The sequence below is a fragment of the Pongo pygmaeus genome, chromosome 4 (genome assembly GCF_028885625.2).
Source record: "Pongo pygmaeus isolate AG05252 chromosome 4, NHGRI_mPonPyg2-v2.0_pri, whole genome shotgun sequence".
Lineage (NCBI taxonomy): Eukaryota > Metazoa > Chordata > Mammalia > Primates > Hominidae > Pongo > Pongo pygmaeus.
The window spans coordinates 113,607,735-113,627,056 of record NC_072377.2 but is presented as its reverse complement, the minus strand read 5'-3'; the positions used below and the strand labels follow the sequence as shown (position 1 = coordinate 113,627,056).

At 38.7% G+C, this 19,322-nt stretch overlaps 1 long non-coding RNA gene across 1 annotated transcript in view; it reads right to left on the bottom strand.

The window, feature by feature from the left end:
* Positions 1 to 1,900: 1,900 nt before the first annotated feature.
* The window catches only part of LOC134739602 (uncharacterized), a 45,539-nt gene continuing 28,117 nt past the window's right edge, over positions 1,901 to 19,322 (bottom strand). The window contains exons 2-4 of the long non-coding RNA XR_010126431.1: positions 5,397 to 5,612; positions 4,146 to 4,379; positions 1,901 to 2,507 (exon numbers count right to left, since the gene is read on the bottom strand). This is a non-coding gene — a long non-coding RNA (uncharacterized LOC134739602). The remainder of the gene's footprint in view (positions 2,508 to 4,145; positions 4,380 to 5,396; positions 5,613 to 19,322) is intronic.

Genomic DNA, 19,322 nt, shown 5'->3' with positions numbered 1-19,322 from the left:
GAAGCAAGGAGCGCCTCTGCCCGGCCGCCATCCCGTATAGGAAGTGAGAAGCGTCTCTGCCCGGCCGCCCATCGTCTGGGATGTGAGGAGCGCCTCTGCCCGGCCGCCCCGTCTGGGAGGTGAGGAGTGCCGCCACCCCGTCTGGGAGGAAGTGAGGAGCACCTCTACCCGGCCGCCCCGTCTGGGAGGTGAGGAGCACCTCTGCCTGGCCGCCACCCCATCCGGGAGGAAGTGAGGAGCGCCTCTGCCCGGACGCCCCATCTGGGAAGTGAGGAGCGCCTCTGCCGGGCCGCCACCCCGTCTGGGAGGTGAGGAGCACCTCTGCCCGGCCGCCACCCCGTCTGGGAAGCGAGGAGCGCCTCTGCCTGGCCGCCCCGTCTGGGAGGTGAGGAGTGCCTCTGCCCGGCCGCCCATCATCTGGGAGGTGAGGAGCGCCTCTGCCCGGCCGCCCCGTCTGGGAAGTGAGGAGCACCTCTGCCCAGCCGCCCAGTCTGGGAAGTGAGGAGCGCCTCTTCCCGGCGGCCTCCTCTGGGAAGTGAGGAGCGCCTCTGCCCGGCCGCCACCCGATCTGGGAGGAGGTGAAGAGCGCCTCTGCCCAGCCGCCACCCCGTCTGGGAAGTGAGGAGCGCCTCTGCCTGGCCGCCACCCCGTCTGGGAGGAAGTGAGGATTGCCTCTGCCCGGCCGCCACCCCATCTGGGAGGAAGTGAGGAGTGCCTCTGCCCGGCTGCCCCATCTGGGAAGTGAGGAGCGCCTCTGCCCGGCTGCCCCGTCTGGGAGGTGAGGAGCGCCTCTGCCCGCCTGCCACCCTGTCTGGGAGGAAGTGAGGAGCGCCTCTGCCCGGCCGCCCGGTCTGGGATGTGAGGAGCGCCTCTGCTCAGCCGCCCCGTCTGGGAAGTGAGGAGTGCCTCTGCCCCGCCGCCCCGTCTGGGAAGTGAGGAGCACCTCTGCCCGGCCGCCACTCCGTCTGGGAGGAAGTGAGGAGTGCCTCTGCCCGGCCGCCCGGTCTGGGAAGTGAGGAGCGCCTCTACCCGGCCGCCCCGTCTGGGAAGTGAGGAGCGCCTCTGCCCGGCCGCCCCGTCTGGGAAGTGAGGAGCGCCTCTGCCCGGCTGCCACCCCATCTGGGAGGAAGTGAGCAGCGCCTCTGCCCGGCCGCCCATCGTCTGGGAGGTGAGGAGTGCCTCTGCCCGGCCACCCCATCTGGGAGGTGAGGAGGACCTCTGCCCAGCTGCCCCGTCTGGGAAGTGAGGAGCACCTCTGCCTGGCCGCCCCGTCTGGGAAGTGAGGAGCACCTCTGCCTGGCCGCCCCGTCTGGGAGGTGAGAAGCGCCTCTACCTGGCCACCCTGTCTGGGAGGTGTACCCAACAGCTCTGAAGAGACAGCGACCATCAGGAGTGGGCCATGAGGACGCTGGCGGTTTTGTTGAAAAGAAAGGGGGGAAGTGTGGGAAAAAGAAAGGAGAGATCAGATTGTTGCTGTGTCTGTGTAGAAAGAGGTGGGCATAGGAGACTCCATTTTGTTGTGACTAGGAGAAATTCTTCTGCCTTGGGATGCTGTTGATCTATGGCCTTTCCCCCAGCCCCGTGCTCTCTGAAACATGTGCTGTGTCAACTCAGGGTTAAATGGATTAAGGGCGGTGCAAGATGTGCTTTGTTGAACACATGCTTGAAGGCAGCATGCTCTTTAAGAGTCATCACCACTCCCTAATCTCAAGTACCCAGGGACACAAACACTACAGAAGGCTGCAGGGACCTCTGCCTAGGAAAACCAGAGACCTTTGTTCATGTGTTTATCTCCTGACCTTCTCTCCACTATTATCCTATGACCCTGCCATATCCCCCTCTCCGAGAAACACCCAAGAATGATCAATAAATACTTAATTAAAAAAAAAAAAGAAAGAAAACTAGTAAAGAGGAAAAGGTCCAATATTTGGAAAAACAGCAGGTTTAGAGGAAGTACATAGAATCTAAGAACAGATGATGTTTATTTTGTTAGAGTCGCATGTAATTATTTTGTATTTCCCTGATTTTGCTTTATCTTTGTTAATGCTATAATTAAAAACACATTTGGCTAAAAAAAAAAAAAAAGAAAAGCATTAGCTTTCTTTTTGGATACCGTTTTTTAAATAAGCATTTTCTTTTTCTTAGACTTGTCATTCTCTCCGCTGAGAGAATAGTCTTCCAAAGTTACAAATTCTTGTTCAAAAGCCAGAAGGAAAAGAAGCCATTCTGAACATACTTTAGCTGAAGAACATTCCTGCCCCTGTGAGGACAGTGTTCTGACTATCTAGAGCACAGGATTTTTGCCTTTAGCAGAATACTTTTTGTTGATAAAACTTTATAATCTAAATTGATTGTTTCCATGCCTGTAAGATTCCCATAGCTACATCTAAAAAGGACTAGAAGAAACTTGAGGAACTGGTTCCTACTGCAGAAACAGACGGTGGTCATAGTCCTGTCACTTCATTTCCCTGGATTCCATTGTCTTCAACTCTGCTAACATCACAGAACTGGTAAGAGAATCAGATAAAATAAAATTACTTTTAAACCATAGATGCTATCATACAGTTGTAGGCATCTTCTAAACTTGGACCTACCTGTTGTTTGGGGTGATACCATACTTATATTTGTTTTTATCTCAATGAGATGGAAATGGCAGAATAACAACAGATAAAGCATTTCATATTCCCTTAATTCTTTATGTGGTGCAAATGATAAACAATAGCTAAATTGCCTCCAGTTCTCTGCCTAAAAGTAGGACTCTTCATCCATCTTTCCTGAGCTCCGGTACCAAGGTCTCTTAGTTGGCAGTTGGGGAATAGATGACAAAAGCTTTTCTCCAAAGTTTGACATTCAAGTCAATATGGGGAACCCCCACATTAAAAAGGGTACATTCTGACTCTTTTTGTCCTTTCCCCAGGGCAGAACTATGACCTCAATGAGAAATACAATTATAGATTCATTGCAGGAGATTTACAGATATTACCCACATACTCTCACTATAAACATGTAGCCTCTCTTTCAGAAAAGGTCACAGTGACCATGGCATACTTTGCTGAAGAACAATGGTTTTGACCTAATGATCTTCAATGAGAAGAAAAAATCATAATATGGAAATGTCAGAGGTCTCAAGCCAATTTGGAAATTTTCAGGAAAATGTTCTCATAACAAGAAGTAGTGTGGTATGATTAGAAAAGAGTTGTTCTGAAGTGAGATCTGAATTCTTGTCTGGTTACCCCATTTTGTGCTGTGTAATCTTTGTAAGTTACAACACTTGCAGTGTCTGTTTCCTTACTACCAATGCACGCCTACAATCTCTAAGCCCGCTTAAAGGCCAACGCACTATGGTTTTTCTAATCATAGCTGTCTTTAATATTTTGAATCCTGATGTAACTTATTGGAGGGGAGAACAAAATGAAGTTTGAGTCTCTCAATATTTTTCAGTGAGTTTTTAAAAACTGAACTTTTTAATCAAAGAGGCAAAATCTTAGTGGGGCTAATAAAGGCCTGACAATGACTTTCTTCTTTTCATTTAAATGTGGAAGGGTGCTATCTGCATATGGGCTAATTTTGTCCACTACTGAACCAGAACAAATCCAACAAAGTATGCCTGAATGTCTATCTCAGTGAGACTGCAAGGGGCACTGATGAATCAGAGTTAAGATGAGAGGAGATGAGGTCTCTATATCAAACGGATGATCTGTTTGCATCTAAAAGCCACTGTGTCTATGCATAGGTCATGTTTTTAAAAGGGAAAAATATCCTCTGGCTACTTTAAATCCTATGAAGCAACTTTGGGGTTTCTATTCAACAGAACAAAAAGCAAGAACCAAGAGTTTTAAGTTCAGTTCGGACTTCAAATATCTGAGCATCAGCATGTCAATAAATACAGGCTAAACTCACAGCTTCCCCGACATCACTGTCTCTCAGTTTACATACAATGTAAAAAAAGAATTTGATACAGCATCAGTCAAAGGTTTATCAACATATTATTTTAAGGTAATGAGATAAGGAGTTATGTACACAGAAGTCATCTCACAGAAAGGTTGAATTTAACAACAACAACAAAAAATAAGTCTTGATTTTCTCTAGACAAATGTAATCTTAGTAAATTCAGATAAACAAAAAATAGAAATAATAAAAATCACCTGCAAGTCCAGCAATCTGTTAATATTTCCATGAGTTTCCTTATATTCTTTTTTCATGAATGTATGCCTCCAAAGTGCTGGGATTACAGGAGTGAGCCACCGTGCTGGGCCTGAGTCAGTTCTAAAGAACAGACTGCAGCAGAAGTGGCTTGGCGTGGCTTCCAAAGCTAGATCATGACAGGCTTCATGACTGAAGTAGAGAGTATTCACTTCTCTTTCTCACACTTTCCTTATCTGTGAGATGAGAAAAATAATAGTATCAATTTCATAGAATTATTTTTATAATTTCATAGTTAATATACATGAAAGCCTTATCACATGTGGCTTGTAAGCAATATAAAATTGCAATCTACTATTTATTAAGTTGATTTTTTTACTTTTTAGAAATTTCTGCCTGTATTTGGTATATATTCACATGTGGTTAAAGCTCTGCAGGTAACCATGAGTATTTTCTTAGAAATTTATAAACATAGAGTTGCTGGATCAAGATGTATGCATTCATTCAGAAAACATTGTTGAACTCGATTCTCACTTTGGAGTGAGAAACTCTATTCTATAAAAGGCACATGGCATCAATTATCCTGATTTTGTGGGTGGATATTCCCATCACTTCTAAATCAGCTTTCATATTTTTATTAAAAAAACTAGAAATAAAAAAGCAAAACATACTTGAGTTAGCAAGAAATCTTATAAACTTCTATGTCTTTTGCTACAGAACTAACAAGACAGAGTTTTCAGTTATTTTGCATAAAGTATCTAATTATGGGCCTGGGAATGGATGTGAATACAGCATAAAAAGATGTAATAATGGCTGGGTGGCTCATGCCTGTAACCCCAGCACTTTGGGATGCTGAGGCAGGCAGATCATGTAAGGCCAGGAGTTCAAAACCAGCCTGGCCAACATGGCGAAACCCTGTCTCTGCTAAAAATACAAAAATTAGCCGGGTGCGCTTGTGTACACCTGTAATTCCAGCTACTCGAGAGGCTGAGGCATGAGAATCTCTTGAACCCAGGAAGCGGAGGTTGCAGTAAGCCAAGATGGCACCACTGCACTCCAGCCTGGGTGACAGAGCGAGACCTTGTCTCACAAAAAAAAAGTTATAATTATATATATATATATATATATACACACACATACACACACACATATATGCCTATAAATTAAAAGCCTATATAAGTCGGAGTGCCTTGAATTGCAATGACAGGTAACTCAACCCAAAACGACTTAAGAAAAACAAATTATCAACTTACATATCTATTCATATCAGCTCAGGCAAGGCTGGATCCAGTATTCACCAAATTTCACTCTGTCTCTAAGGCTTGATCTCTTAGCCATGCTTTCTTCTATGTAACTTTGTTTCCAAATGGCCTAGCTTCAGGCCAGAGCCCCTGAAATTCCCAGGTTTATGTCTTCCAGTTTTATAACATTATGGTCAAAGTTCTTATTTGTAACTGCTCACTCTGACCCTGAGGATTAAACAGAAAAGGAGTTCATTAAAAAACTACTTTGCAGGCTACAGAATTGTTGTAAAGGCCAGAGAACCTTGCCTGCAGCCAAACTTCCAATATGCACAGTTTAAAGAAACTACAGCCAGCACCACCACTGCCGCTGCCACCAACACTGAGGGCTTTCTTTGCACTGGTGGCAAGAGTTCAAATACTGCTGGCATCAAGGCCATTCCAGGCCGAGGAACTCAATCATGCAATTACTGCCACCCCCAAAGCCATACATCTCAGTTGCTATCCTCACCAAATAGTGCCCCAAGAGCTTCCTTCTGTAAGTTGTTCACTTCTCAATCTAACTTTCCTATATCTGAGTGATTGGTGAAGTCATCTAACTCACAGACTTGTTTCCTGTAGTGAAAAGGATGGGAATAGCAGCAAGTTTTCTGTGTTCTACCTTGGTGAGACAAGCCTCATGTGGAGAAAATTCTCTGAAACTTAAGAATTTTGTTCAAAGTTGCTGGGCCAGAAAGCATGAGGAATGTCTGGAAGAATAGCTCCAGGAGAGAGAGAATCTTTTAATGTATTCCGCCAAAACTCTCGGATCTAATTTTTATGGTCCTGGCAAAAGTCATGTATTATAGCTTAGCAATCACTCTCCTGATTTGGGAACCCCTGATTCGTCATAACGCCCACTCCTAGAGCTTGATGTTGCAGCCAGTCCCATTTGAGCTAATAATAGAACTGACAGTCAAGGAAGAATAGACACTGACAGCAAAATCACCCAGTGTCCACCACAAAACCCCGCCCTGGTCTTTACAGGGCTCCACCAAGCCCCTGAGCCTGTCGTCTCTACCTGCTCCTCCCTGCTGTTCACTGAACTACAATTTATGACTAATTCAGTCTGCAGACCTCTGGCCACACTCCTGCAGAGCCAGAACAGCAGCATTATGCAAATTGTACCTATTCTGCCACCTGGGTTCTGGGACCAAAAGATAACAGAGGTAGGAAGAGAGAAGAGAATTCCTTTGGAGGAACTACTTTGGGGGCAAATGAGAACTGAAGGGGCAAAAAAGAGAAAGAATGAAAAGTTTTTTTCTTAAAGACAGAGCTTTTGCTTTCCCTTCCATAAGTAGCAAAGGTTTAGGCTATCTACTTTCTTGTTCTACTCTAGATTTACCCACGTATTTAGGGCCCTTCGCAAAAGAGGAAGAAAGAAAAGCAGAAAGAGGTGAAAGAACAGATGTTGATGGCTCTACTCAGAGCCATTTCTGAGAAGGATGTGGCACCACCTCACACTGTTTCATATGCCTGTTGGTGTGTATATATATATGTATAATATAATATATGCATACACCACGATGTTCAATTTTATTTCTTCTTGCACACTAAAACGTAAGTGAGATGGTAAGTGATAGCGGGTGAACTGTTTTTAAGCTCACATTATAATAAACATTTTAAAAATTGCACATTGAAAAACCCACCTAAAAACATGAGAAACAAAAAACACAATCAGATTATTCACATATTAGAATACTTCTAACATATACCAACAATTTAAAACTGAAGAATTGGTTACTCTTGCTTAAATTCAAGAAGTATTCACATGCTATTATTGCGCAATTTTAGTTTATTTCTCTTTTGAAAAATCTGCGATTTTTTCTTTTGACCCAATAGTTGTTTAATGAAGTGTAATTATTAAAAATTTGAATGTTGAAGAGCCTTTTAAAAGTTTGTTATTGGCTGGGCATGGTCGCTCAGCCTGTAATTCCAACACTTTGGGAGGCCAAGGCAGGAGGATCACTTGAGCCCAGGAGCTCAAGACCAGCCTGGGCAACATAGGGAGACCCTGTCTCTACAAAATTTAAAAAAATTAAAAATAGCCAGGTGGCAGCTAGCACCTGTGGTCTCAGCAACTTGGGAGTTGGAGGTGGGAAGATCACTTGCCCCTGTGAGGTCAAGGCTGCAGTGAGCCATGGCACCACTGTACTCCAGCCTAGCTTAGGCTGGGCATGTAATCCTAATACTTTGGTAAGCTGAGGCAGGCAGATTGTTTGAGCCCAGGAGTTTGAGACCAGCCTGGGAAACATGATGAATCCCCATTTCTACCAAAAAATGCAAAAATTAGCCAGGCATGGTGGGGCACACCTGAAATCCCAGCTACTCAGGAGGCTGAGGTGGGAAGATGGCTTGAGCCTGGAAGGTGGAAGCTGCAGTGAACTGAAATCATGCCACTGCACTCCAGCCTGGGTGACAGAGTAAGACCCTGTCTCAAAACATAATAACAAATTTTATTATTAATTTCTAATTTTATTGCCTTATGTTCAGAAAGTACTATTGATATTATTTCAATTCTTTGCACTTTACTGAGATGTGTGTGTGTGTGTATGCATTTGTGTGGCCTAAGATATGGTAAATTTTCATGAATGTTCCCTGTGCACCTGAAAATAAGACACTGTTTGATATAAGTTCTGTCTTATTTGTAATTTTGGACATGATCCAGCAATCTGTTACAGCATGATATGTCACTATGAAGTTCTAGGCATGCAGAGACAAGCCTCACCCAAGGATATTATAAAGGCATATCGGGCTGGGTGCGGTGGCTCACATCTGTAATCCCAGAACTTTGGGAGGCCTAGACAGGTAGATCATTTGAGGTCAGGAGTTCAAGATCAGCCTGGCCAACATGGTGAAACCTCATGTCTACTAAAAATAAATAAATAAAATACAAAAAATTAGCCAGGCATGGTGGTGTACACCTGTAATCCAGCTAGTTGGGAGGCTGAGGCAGGAGAATTGCTTGAACCTGGGAGGCGGAGGTCGCAGTGAGCCAAGACCACGCCATTGCACTCCAGCCAGGGCGACAGAGAGAGACTCCATCTCAAAAAAAAAAAAAAGCATATTGGAAACTGGCACTGAAGTGGCACTCAGATAAAAATCTTGAGAATAAAGAAGAAGCAGAAAGAAAATGCAAACAAGTAGCTGAGGTATATGAAGTGCTGTCAGCTGCTAAAAAACTGGACTTCTGTGAAAAATATGGCCAAGAAGTGATAATGGTATGGACAACTTCAAATCTATAGCAACTTCTACTAAAATAGTTAATGGCAGAAAGATCACTATGAAGAGAACTGTCAAGAATAGTCAAGAAAGAGTAGAAGCTGAAAAAAGATGGCCAGTTAATGTCCTCATGAAAGATAGTAAGGAACAACTGCTGTGTTTGAATAACAAGTAATTCAATGCTCTCATTTAATGTTAAACTATAACAAGCACTATTTGAGGATTAACAGAAACATTTTTTGAAGATTTCAAATGAACTCAGCTTTCAATATAATTTCACCTAAAGTACTTACAAACAGCTATCAGAGCCCCTATTTGTCACAGACTTTTGAATTTCTTGTTTGGACCACATATTAGGTTGGTGCAAAAGTAATTGCAGCTTTTGCCATTACTTGTAATAATAAGACCATTTATTCAGTCTTTAAAATAGTTGTGAATCTCTGCATGCACTTTGCTTTAAAAACAAATACTCCAAAGTGAGCCATGATCTTTAGTACTGGTTGGACAAGACTGTACACTAACACCAGCATGGATCTGTTTTTCCATTGTGTCTGAAACCTGAGCCAAGTAATGTCAGCCTGCTGTGAAGTTAACATTGCAAGTCATATCTTCTACAAAAATAATTTCAAATTTTTTCAGTATTTAGTAGTGAGAAATACTAATGCATTAGTGGTAATATATTTCTGGTTTAATATAAATTAAGGATGTTTTCCATTTGTGCATGAATGTTGGCAACTTAGTAAGTTCTGACAATTGTTTAATTATGAAATGTTAAGCTTAAGTTTAAAAAAATAAGGCTGGTAAATTGGGTCTTTGTCATTTGCTTAAAAAAAAGAAATGTAAATATATTTGGTACATTAAAAAAATAACATGACAATGAGTTGATGATATTTCATACATTTAAACTTCACCTAATTAAAAAATAATTGAGATTCATCACTACCTCTTACATGGAAAGTTCAAGGAAAGAAAAATAATGTATAGACACCAGCATATGAACAGTTCTTAGTTGGTAATATAATTCCTTTGGTATTGTTAACATTATGTTTGGATTTTTCATTCCAATATAGGCTGTGGTCTTCCCAAAAAAGTTTTAGAATATTAGTTATGCATTCTAAAAACAAATTTATCCTTATCTGATGCTGATCACTATAATTATTAAGATTAAAATTTATCAAATGTTAAAAATTAATTAAGTCACAGAAAACACAATGAGTGGTACTAAAGTATTGCTCCCTATCTAGGCTAAGAACAACTTTCTCCTTTGATTATTTTATAGATATATCTTTTATAGTTAATTTAATTTGACAACTCAACATTTTTTACCTGTCTATTACATTTTATAATATAAAGAAAAATTTCTGAGGCTATCATCTATCCGTTTCTTACAAGTTTTTCTCCATATAGCAACAAATTGAAAATGTTGTGCTTATGAGAAGCTAGATGTGGTGTGTATTGAGAATTGTATATACCAGTGGGCCTCAAGAATTCAAAAATGATAGTGATAGAATTCTTTATTAGACTTCACCTGCAAAATAAGCACAATTACTAGATATTTTGTGTCCACAATCTCCTACAAAAATATCTAGTAATTGTGGACACAATCTCCTACAAAAGGGACAACTTCCTAAACCTTCAGAATCATCATATAAAGGTGATACCTGTCAGGCATATACCTGTCATATCAGCTAAAGAAATCCAGAAAGGGAAAGTCATGGAAACAGTTTGGTACCCTTCCCAGCACACATAAATGAGAGCTGTAGAGAATAATGTTGGCACTATCCGTCTCAGCAGATTCTTCAGTAAAGGGAATCTTGGGTATCATATTTTGAGTACCCTGATCCCTATAGCAAGACTATGTCCATAAAGATATGGACCTATCCGCCTTGACAGTAACAAACATTTGGTTTATCTAATGCCTATTGTTAAGATTTCTATGTCTACCACATAACCTTCTAATCACATGTACCTTAAAGGCAAGAATAAGTTCTTCACTCTGATTATGAGTCTTCTTATTCCCATGATATTTTTCATTTTAATTTAATAAATTCACATTCCAGTGTTTCCTGTGGTCTCCTGGGTAGTTCAGGTTTAATCAGTGACACAGGACTCCTAGAAATTGACAATTGTTAGCAGACTCTGCCTAAGCCCACTTATAAATGCTTGTCTGTTTGGGGATTTATACACTGAGATCAGAAACTAAGCCACCATGGCTACAATATTAGAAACCAGAAAAGATCTGTAAACAAAGTGAGAATCTACAGTTTACTAAGAATAAAGTAATCAGGGAATGGCTGATATCACAAGCTGGATTTCACCATCCACCACTATACAGAGGACCCAATCATCTAAAACCTACAAATGAACATCTTCTCAGAGCTGGGGACAGAGGTGAATGAGGCCCAAATGGCCTCTGATGTAAGATATTCTTCCCCACACACTTTCAATTTTATGATGAACAAGTATTGTGTGTCAGAGAAAGGGACTCTCTTAATGGTTTTTCTTGATGATTACCTTAGAAATTAATAGCAGCTCAAACATGTCACTGCAGTGGCTGATATGATACATATTGATCATGCAAGTAGGAAAGAGGGAGTAGAGTCAGGGGAACTTTCAATCTAATTACATAGCATATGTCTTGGGCCTGACCCAGTAAAGAACTTGTATGTCCTAATTGGCATATAAATTCTTCTAGCAACATGGCTGTTTCCACTATGCCTACCATACTGACTATTAACCTCTTTTCAATCTTCCAGACCTACAAGGGGACCATGTTTCAATTCCTGGATAAACTATGGACTTTCGTTAATAATGATGTGTCAATATTCGCTCATTAACTGTAAGCTATGTACCATACTAATGTAATAGATGCACGAATAGAAATTTTCTCAAGTGTAGGTTTTACCACAGCCAGATAACAAGTTACTAGCTGACAATAACTGAGTGATTAGTGTGTGTCAAATGGTTATGACTGATAGTTTTATTTAATTTTTTTGAGACCGGGTCTCACTCTGTCGCCCAGGCTGGAGCACATGGCTCACTGCAGCCTCAGACTCCTGGCCCCAAGTGATCCTCCCACCTCAGACTCCCAGAGTGGTAGGATTACAGGCATGAGCCACTCTGCCTGGCACAACTGATAGTTTTAACTAGAACCAGAGGGATCAAGTGGGGTGAAAGAGCACCTTTTCAACAAAAGAGGGTGCTGTTTCCAAAATAGAAAAGGTTTTGCAAAGACAAAATAAAGGTTTTAATTTGCATTTCTCTAATTATGAGTGAAACTGAACATCTTTTCAGATATTTAAGGGCAATTTTTACATCTTCTTTGTGAGTTGTCTATTTCTGTCTTTTTCCCATTTTTCTAATGATTAGTTATCCTCTTCCCCCTATTTTTTATTTTATTTAATTTTCCAAATAGTATTAGAAATAGATGTTTTAGAACAATTTTAGGTTTATAGAAATCTTGAGAAGATAGTACAGAGAGTTACTATATACCTTACACCCAGTTTTCCCTATTATTAACATTTTACATTAGTATGGCACATAGTTTACAATTAAGGAGCCAGTATTGATACATTATTATTAATATGATATATTAATGTTATAAAGTCCATAGTTTATCACAATTTCCTTAGTTTTTACCTAATTATTTTTCTGTTCTCGGATACGATATAGCATTTAGTGGTGTATCTACTTAAGCCCCTCTTGGCTGCGCAGTTTCTCAGACTTTGCTTCTTTTTGATGATCTTGACAGTTTGGAGGAACTGGTCAGGTATTTTGTAGGATGCTGCGCTATTAGAATTTGTCTGTTGTTTTTCTCATTGTAGGACTGGGGTTATTGGTTTTGTGGGGGGAAGACCTCACAGGTAGAGAGCCACTCTCATCACATCGTAGGGTACATTCTACCAACAAGTGATTTATGAATATCAATGTTGACCTCAATAACCTGGCTTAGGTAGTGTTTGTCAGTAGAGAACTACTGTAAAATTACTTCTTCCCACTTCTTTTATACTGTACTCTTTGAAATGAGGTCACTATGCACAGCCCACACCTTCAGGATGGGGAATTATGTTCCATCTCCTTGAGGGTGAAGCTACATAAATTATTTAGCTACATATTATTAGCTACATAAATTATTTGAAATTCTTCTGTACAGAAGATTTGCTCCTTCTCATCCATTTATTACTTTATTCAATCATTTATTTGTATCAGTATAGACTCATGAATATGTATTTTGTACTAGGCTATAATCCAAATCCAATACCCTTTTATTTATTTTGTTTCTCAAATTGATTCAGCTTCAGCCAGTAAGAACTCTCTCAAGTTGGCTCCTACGCACCTTTGACACACCCTCATACAATATGGGTTTCAGGTTTTGCTTGGGGTGTGTGTGTGTGTGTGTGTGTGTGTGCGCGTGTGTGTGTGTGTGTGTGTAGCATTTCCTTACTTTCTGGTATTATAAGATGCTCCTGGCTCATCTTGTATAGTACTTGCCCAAGTGGTAGAATCAGCCGTTTCTCCAAGGAGCTCTGGGTTTTTTTGTTGGAGAATGGTATTAGAAACCATGATCTGGTTATTAAGTGTGCTTTTTGATACTGGTGTGTTTTCCCTTCTATTTTACAGAAAGAGTGATTTTTATATGTGAGAGATAAGTCCTTTATCTCTCCGATATGTTTTATCTAGTGTGTCAGTTATCTTTTAAGGTTATTTGTGATGTTTCTGGTATGTAAACATTTTATATTCACCTAATAAAATATATCAGTCTTTCCTGTTACTGCATTTTGCCTCACAGAAAGCTTTTGTAAATACTGATGCTAAAAAGTAATTCACACATATTTTCTTTCAGTATTTGTATAGTTTCATTTCTTACGTATAAATCTATATGAGTTTTTAAATCAATGTTTCATTTTCTTCAAAAATAAAAAGCCAAGTAGAATTATGATTGGGATGAAACTGAAGATATAGATCACCTGGGGAAGGTTGTCATCTTAACAATATTGGGTCTTACATTCTGTAAACATAATTAGAGTTCTCCATTTATTTAGGTCTTTTTAAGTTATCTTTGCAATGTTCTATAGTTTTCAATGTACAAGTCTTGCATGGCTTTCATTAACGTTGTCCCACAATATTTTAAATTCTATTGTAAATGGAGTTTTAAAATTTTTTGTTCATTGCTTATTGTTTGCTAGTATATAGAAATCCAATTTACAAATATTGATTTTGTATTCTGCAAATCTTAAATTCTTGTAATAATTCTAGTACCTTCTTTGTAAACTCCTAAGGGTTTTTTACATGTACAATCAAGTCATCTGCAAATGAGAACAGTTTAACTTCTTCCATTTCAATTTCTACAGTTTTTAACCCTGTTTTTCCTTTTGTATTATATCAGCTAGGCCATTCAGTGCAATGTTAAAGTAGTAAAAATGGACATAACTTGGTTTGTTCCTAATTGTAGATACAAAGAATTGGGCTGTTTTCCACTGATAATGATATTAATTGTAGGGTTTTTTATAAGTGACCTTAGTTAATGTGAGGAAAGCCTCTTCTATTCTCAGTTTGTTGCAAGTTTTTAATCATAAAATAGTCTTGAATTTTAAAAAATGTTTTGGTGTCTGTTGAGATGATTATGTGGCTTTTTCCTTTTATTTTAATAACACAGTGAATTACATTGATTGATTTTCAGATGTTTAACCAACCGTGCATTTTCCAGGTAAACCTACTTGGTCATAATGCATTGTTCTTTTTATATGTTGTTAGATTTGATTTGATAATATTTTGCTGAGGATGTTTATTTCTATTTACAAGATATTTTTCTCCATAGTTCTATTCTTTGTCTGGTTTTGACGTCAAAGTAATTTTGGCTTCATACTTCATACTTTTTTGGCTTCATACTCTTCTACTTTCAAAAAGAATTTGTGTGGAATTGGTATGAATTCTTCCTTAACTATTTGATAGAATTTACCAGTGACTAATCTGACATGAAGCTTTCTTTGGGGTAAAGTTTTAAATTATGAATTCAATTTATTTCACTGATATAGAGCTGTTTAAGTTTTCTATTCCTTTTTGGGAAAGTTTTATATTTTAAGTAATTTGAATCTAATGACAGTGCTTCTTTTAAGATATTTGTATATTCCATCTAGATTGCCAAACTTATTAAAGTATTATAACATTCTTCATAAGATCACCATAATATATATTAAATGTCTATGGGATCCATGATCTACAATAATAACTCTCTCTTATTGCTATCAATAATTTATGTCTTTCTTTTTATCTTGATAATTCTGGCAAGAGCATTATCAATTGTATTTATTTTTTAAAGAAATAGTTTTTTGTTTCATTGGGTTTCTCATTTTACCATTTTCTATTTTATTGATTTCAATTCCCTTATTGTTTCCTTTGTTCTACTTGCTTTTTGTTCAATTTCCTCTTCCATTTTTTTTTTATTTTCTGAGGGGGGAAGTTTTTTCTTGATAATTGGTTTGAGACGTTTCTTCTTTTTGAATATAAATATTTAATGCTATACAGTTCCCTCTAAAAAACAGCTTTGGCTGAATATCAGACTTTTTAATATATCCTATTTTTCCTGTTAAGTTTAGAATACATCTCTAACTTTTTTGTACATTAGAAGTATGGTGTTCAACTTCCAAAAGTTGGGATTTTCTTTGTCAACTTATTTTATTTTATTTTATTTTATTTTTTGAGACAGAATCTTGCTCTGTCACCCAGTCAGGAGTGCAGTGGCACAATCTCTACTCACTGCAACCTCCACCTCCTGGGTCAAGTGATTCTCTTGCCTCAGCCTTCTGAGTAGCTGGGATTACAGGCATGCACCACCATGCCTGGCTAATTTTTGTATTTTTAGTAGAGATGGGGTTTCACCATGTTCACCAGGCTGGTCTCGAACTCCTGACCTCAGGTGATCCTCCCACCTCAGCCTCCCAAAGTGCTGGGATTAAGGTGTGAGCCACTGTACCTGGCCTGTCAACTTATTTTAAATTTAATTGAACTCCACTTTAATCAGAAAACATACTCTGCATGTGTGTAATCTTTTTAAATTCATTGAGACTACTTTTATGGCACATAATATGATCTATTCTGGGAAACTTGCCAAGTACATTTGAAAAGAATGTATATTCTACTTTTAGTGGGTATAGTGTTCTCAAAATATCAACTAAGTTAGGATGGTTGATAGTGCTCAGGTCTTCTATGTCTCTGTTGATTTTTTTCAAGTTGTTCTACAAATTTGAGAAGGGGGTGTTATAATTCATTAATTATCATTGTGGAATTATCTATTTCTCCTTTTAATTCTTGCATCTCTCACCTCATATATTTGAAGTTCTGTTATTGGGCCCTAATGCTTATGCTTTTTATACCTTCCTGATAAATTGACATTTTTGACTTTATGAAATATCCTTCCTTTTCTCCAATAATATATTATGTTATTAAATCTATTTAATCTGACATCAACATAACCACTCCATTCTTATGCTTACTCTTTACATGGTGTATCTTTTCCATTCATTTACTTTCAACTTCTCTGTATCTTTCTGTTTAAAGTGCATTTTTTTTTAGGCAGAGTCTCACTCTTTTGCCCAGGCTGGAGAGCATTGGCACGATCTTGGCTCACTGCAACCTCCACCCCCCAAGTTCAAATGATTCTCTTGCCTCAGCCTCCAGAGTAGCTAGGATTCCAGGCACCTGCCACTATGCCCGGCTAATTTTTGTATTTTTAGTAGAGATGGGGTTTCACCGTGTTGGCCAGGCTGGTCTCAAACTCCTGACCTTAAGTGATCCACCCACCTTGGCCTCCCAAAGTGCTGAGATTACAGGCGTGAGCCACCGCGCCCGGCCTAAAGTGCATCTCTTGTAGACAGTTTAAATTTGGAATATGTTATTTTATTAATTATGACAAGTTCTGCCTTTTAAATAATGGGTTAGTCCATTAATTATTAATGTAATTATTAATATACATGGGTTTGGGTCTAGTATTTTATTTTTTATTTTCTACTTATCTCTTTTGCTTTTTTTCTTCTATTTTTCTTTTATTAATTTTAATATATTAGTTTTCTTTAGAATTCTGCTTTAATTTTTCAGTTGGCTTTTAAGATATACTTTTTTGAATTATTTTATAATTGATATTTTGTGGATTATAATATATACCCTTAACCTCTCACAGTTCGCCCATAGTTAACAATGTACAATTTCTTGTAAAATCTTATTTTCTTGCAATTTTATTGATCTACTTTCACTCTCCATTTAGTAAGCTAGAGTTGTTATATATTAGATCTACATATATGATAACCCTGAAATTATCTCTTTAAAATTTAATAAAAACTTAAGGGAAAAAAAGGCAAATGCAGTCTTCGGGCTTTGTCCAAGCCTTTATCATTGCCAATTCTATTCATTATTTTTCTGAAAATCTGAGTTTTCTGCATCTATTGAAAGGATCATGTGATTTCTGTGCTTTATTCTATTGACATGATATATTACATTAATTAATTTTTAGGCTGGACTTGGTGGCTCACACCTGTAATGCCAGCACTTTGGGAGACCAAGGAGGGTGGATCACCTGATATCAGGAGTTCAAGACCATCCTGGCCAACATGGCAAAAACCCATCTCTACTACAAATACAAAAATTAGCTGGGCGTGGTGGCACACACGTGTAATCCCAGCCACTCAGGAGGCTGAGGCAGGAGAATCGCTTGCACCTGGGAGGCGGAGGTTGCAGTGAGCTGAGATTGTGCCACTGCACTCCAGCCTGGGTGAAAGAGTGAGACTCCACCTCAAAAAAGAAAAAACAAATTAATTAACTTTTGTTTTGTTTTGTTTTTTTGAAATGGAGTCTCGCTCTGTCACCCAGTCTGGAGTGCAGTGGTGTGATCTCAGCTCACAGCAACCTCCACCTCCCGGGTCCAAGAGATTCTCATGCCTCAGCCTCCCAAATAGTTGGGATACAGGCACACGCCACCATGCCCTACTATGGTGCCATGTTGGCGAGGCTGGTCTCAAACTCCTGACCTCAAGTGATCCACCCACCTCAGCCTCCCAAAGTGCTGGGATTACAGGTGTGAGCCACCGCGCCCAGTCTAATTAACTTTTAGGTGTTAAACCAACCCTGCATGCCTTTGATAAACCCCACTTGGCTATGGTATATAGCCAAATATACCATTTTTTATGTTGCTGAATGTGGTTTGCTAGTAATTTGTTGAGAATGTTTATGTCTATACCCATAAATACAATTGACTTGCAGTCTTCTTTTTTGTGATGTATTTGTCTGGTTTTGATATCTGAGTAATATTGGCTCCTTGAAATAAGTTGGGAAGTCTTCCCTACTATTCTATTTTTCTGGAAGAGATCGTGTAGAATTAGTGTTGTTTCTTCTTTATGTGTTTGAGAGATTTTGCCAGTGAAAACATCTGAGCATAAAGTTTTTTGGAAGGTCTTTAACTATAAATTCAATTTATTTAGTAGTTATGGGACTACTCAGATTATATATTTCATCTTATGGTTTTCAAGTAATTTTTCCATTTTTTCTAAGTTGTTGAATTTATGTATGTAGAGTTCTTTGTAGTGGATCTTTATTATCCTTTTAATTTCTACAGGGTCTGTAGTTATATTCCCTCTTGTATTCTTGAAATTGGTAATTGTTGCCTCCTCTGTTTTCTTTCTCAGTCTTGCTAGAAGTTTATCAATTTTAAAAATCTTCTCAAACAACAGCTTTTATTTTAATTGATTTTATTTATTCTTTTTGTGCTTTCAGTCTCATGATTACTGGCCTTAAATTTATTATTTACTTCCTCCTGATTGTCTTGGGTTACTTTGTTCCTTTGTTTCTTGAGGTGAGAGCTTGGATTATTCAGTTGAAACTTTTCTTATGTAAGTATTTAATACTATAAATTTCCCTCTAGGCACTACTTTAGCTGCATCTCATAGATTTTACTAGGTTGTGTTTTCATTTTTATTTAGTTCAACATTTTTTATTCCCCTTGAGAATTATTTTTTGACTGATGGATTATTTAGGAGTGTTTGAAGATTTTTCTGTTTTTAAAATTACTTTCTAGTTTAATTCCATTATAATCAGAGAATATATTTTCCATGACTTCAATTATTTACATTTGTTAAAGTTATTTTATGACCCAGAATCAAATCTATCTTAGTAAATGTTTGTGTATTTCAAAAGAATGTGCATTCTGCGGTTCTTGGGTGAAATGCATTATACATGTCAACCAGATTCAGTTGGTTGATAATATTCAGGTTTTCTCTGTTCTTGATGATTTTCTGACTACTAGGCCTATCTTACTGAAAGAGGAGTGTCAAAATTTTCCCTGCTTTCTTTAATAACAGAAATTTCAAATTATTGTTGGGCATTTTGCTGCCTTGCCAAAAGTCACATTCCATTCTCTAGCTTCCATACAGCTGGATGTAATTTCGTGATTAACTTCTGGCAATGAGATGTGAGCTGAAGAGATATATGTCACTTCCTAGTCACGCTAAAAAAGAAAGAGACTCTTATTCTTATCCTTTCCCCTTTCATGCCAGGAAATGGGAAGAGCTAGAGCAGAACCATCTTCATCCCTCAGATGGAAACCATATGTTGAGGATGGCAGAATACCCTGCACTATCCACTGCCGGACTGTTACATAAGAAAGAAAACTTTTATCTGGTTTAAACACTG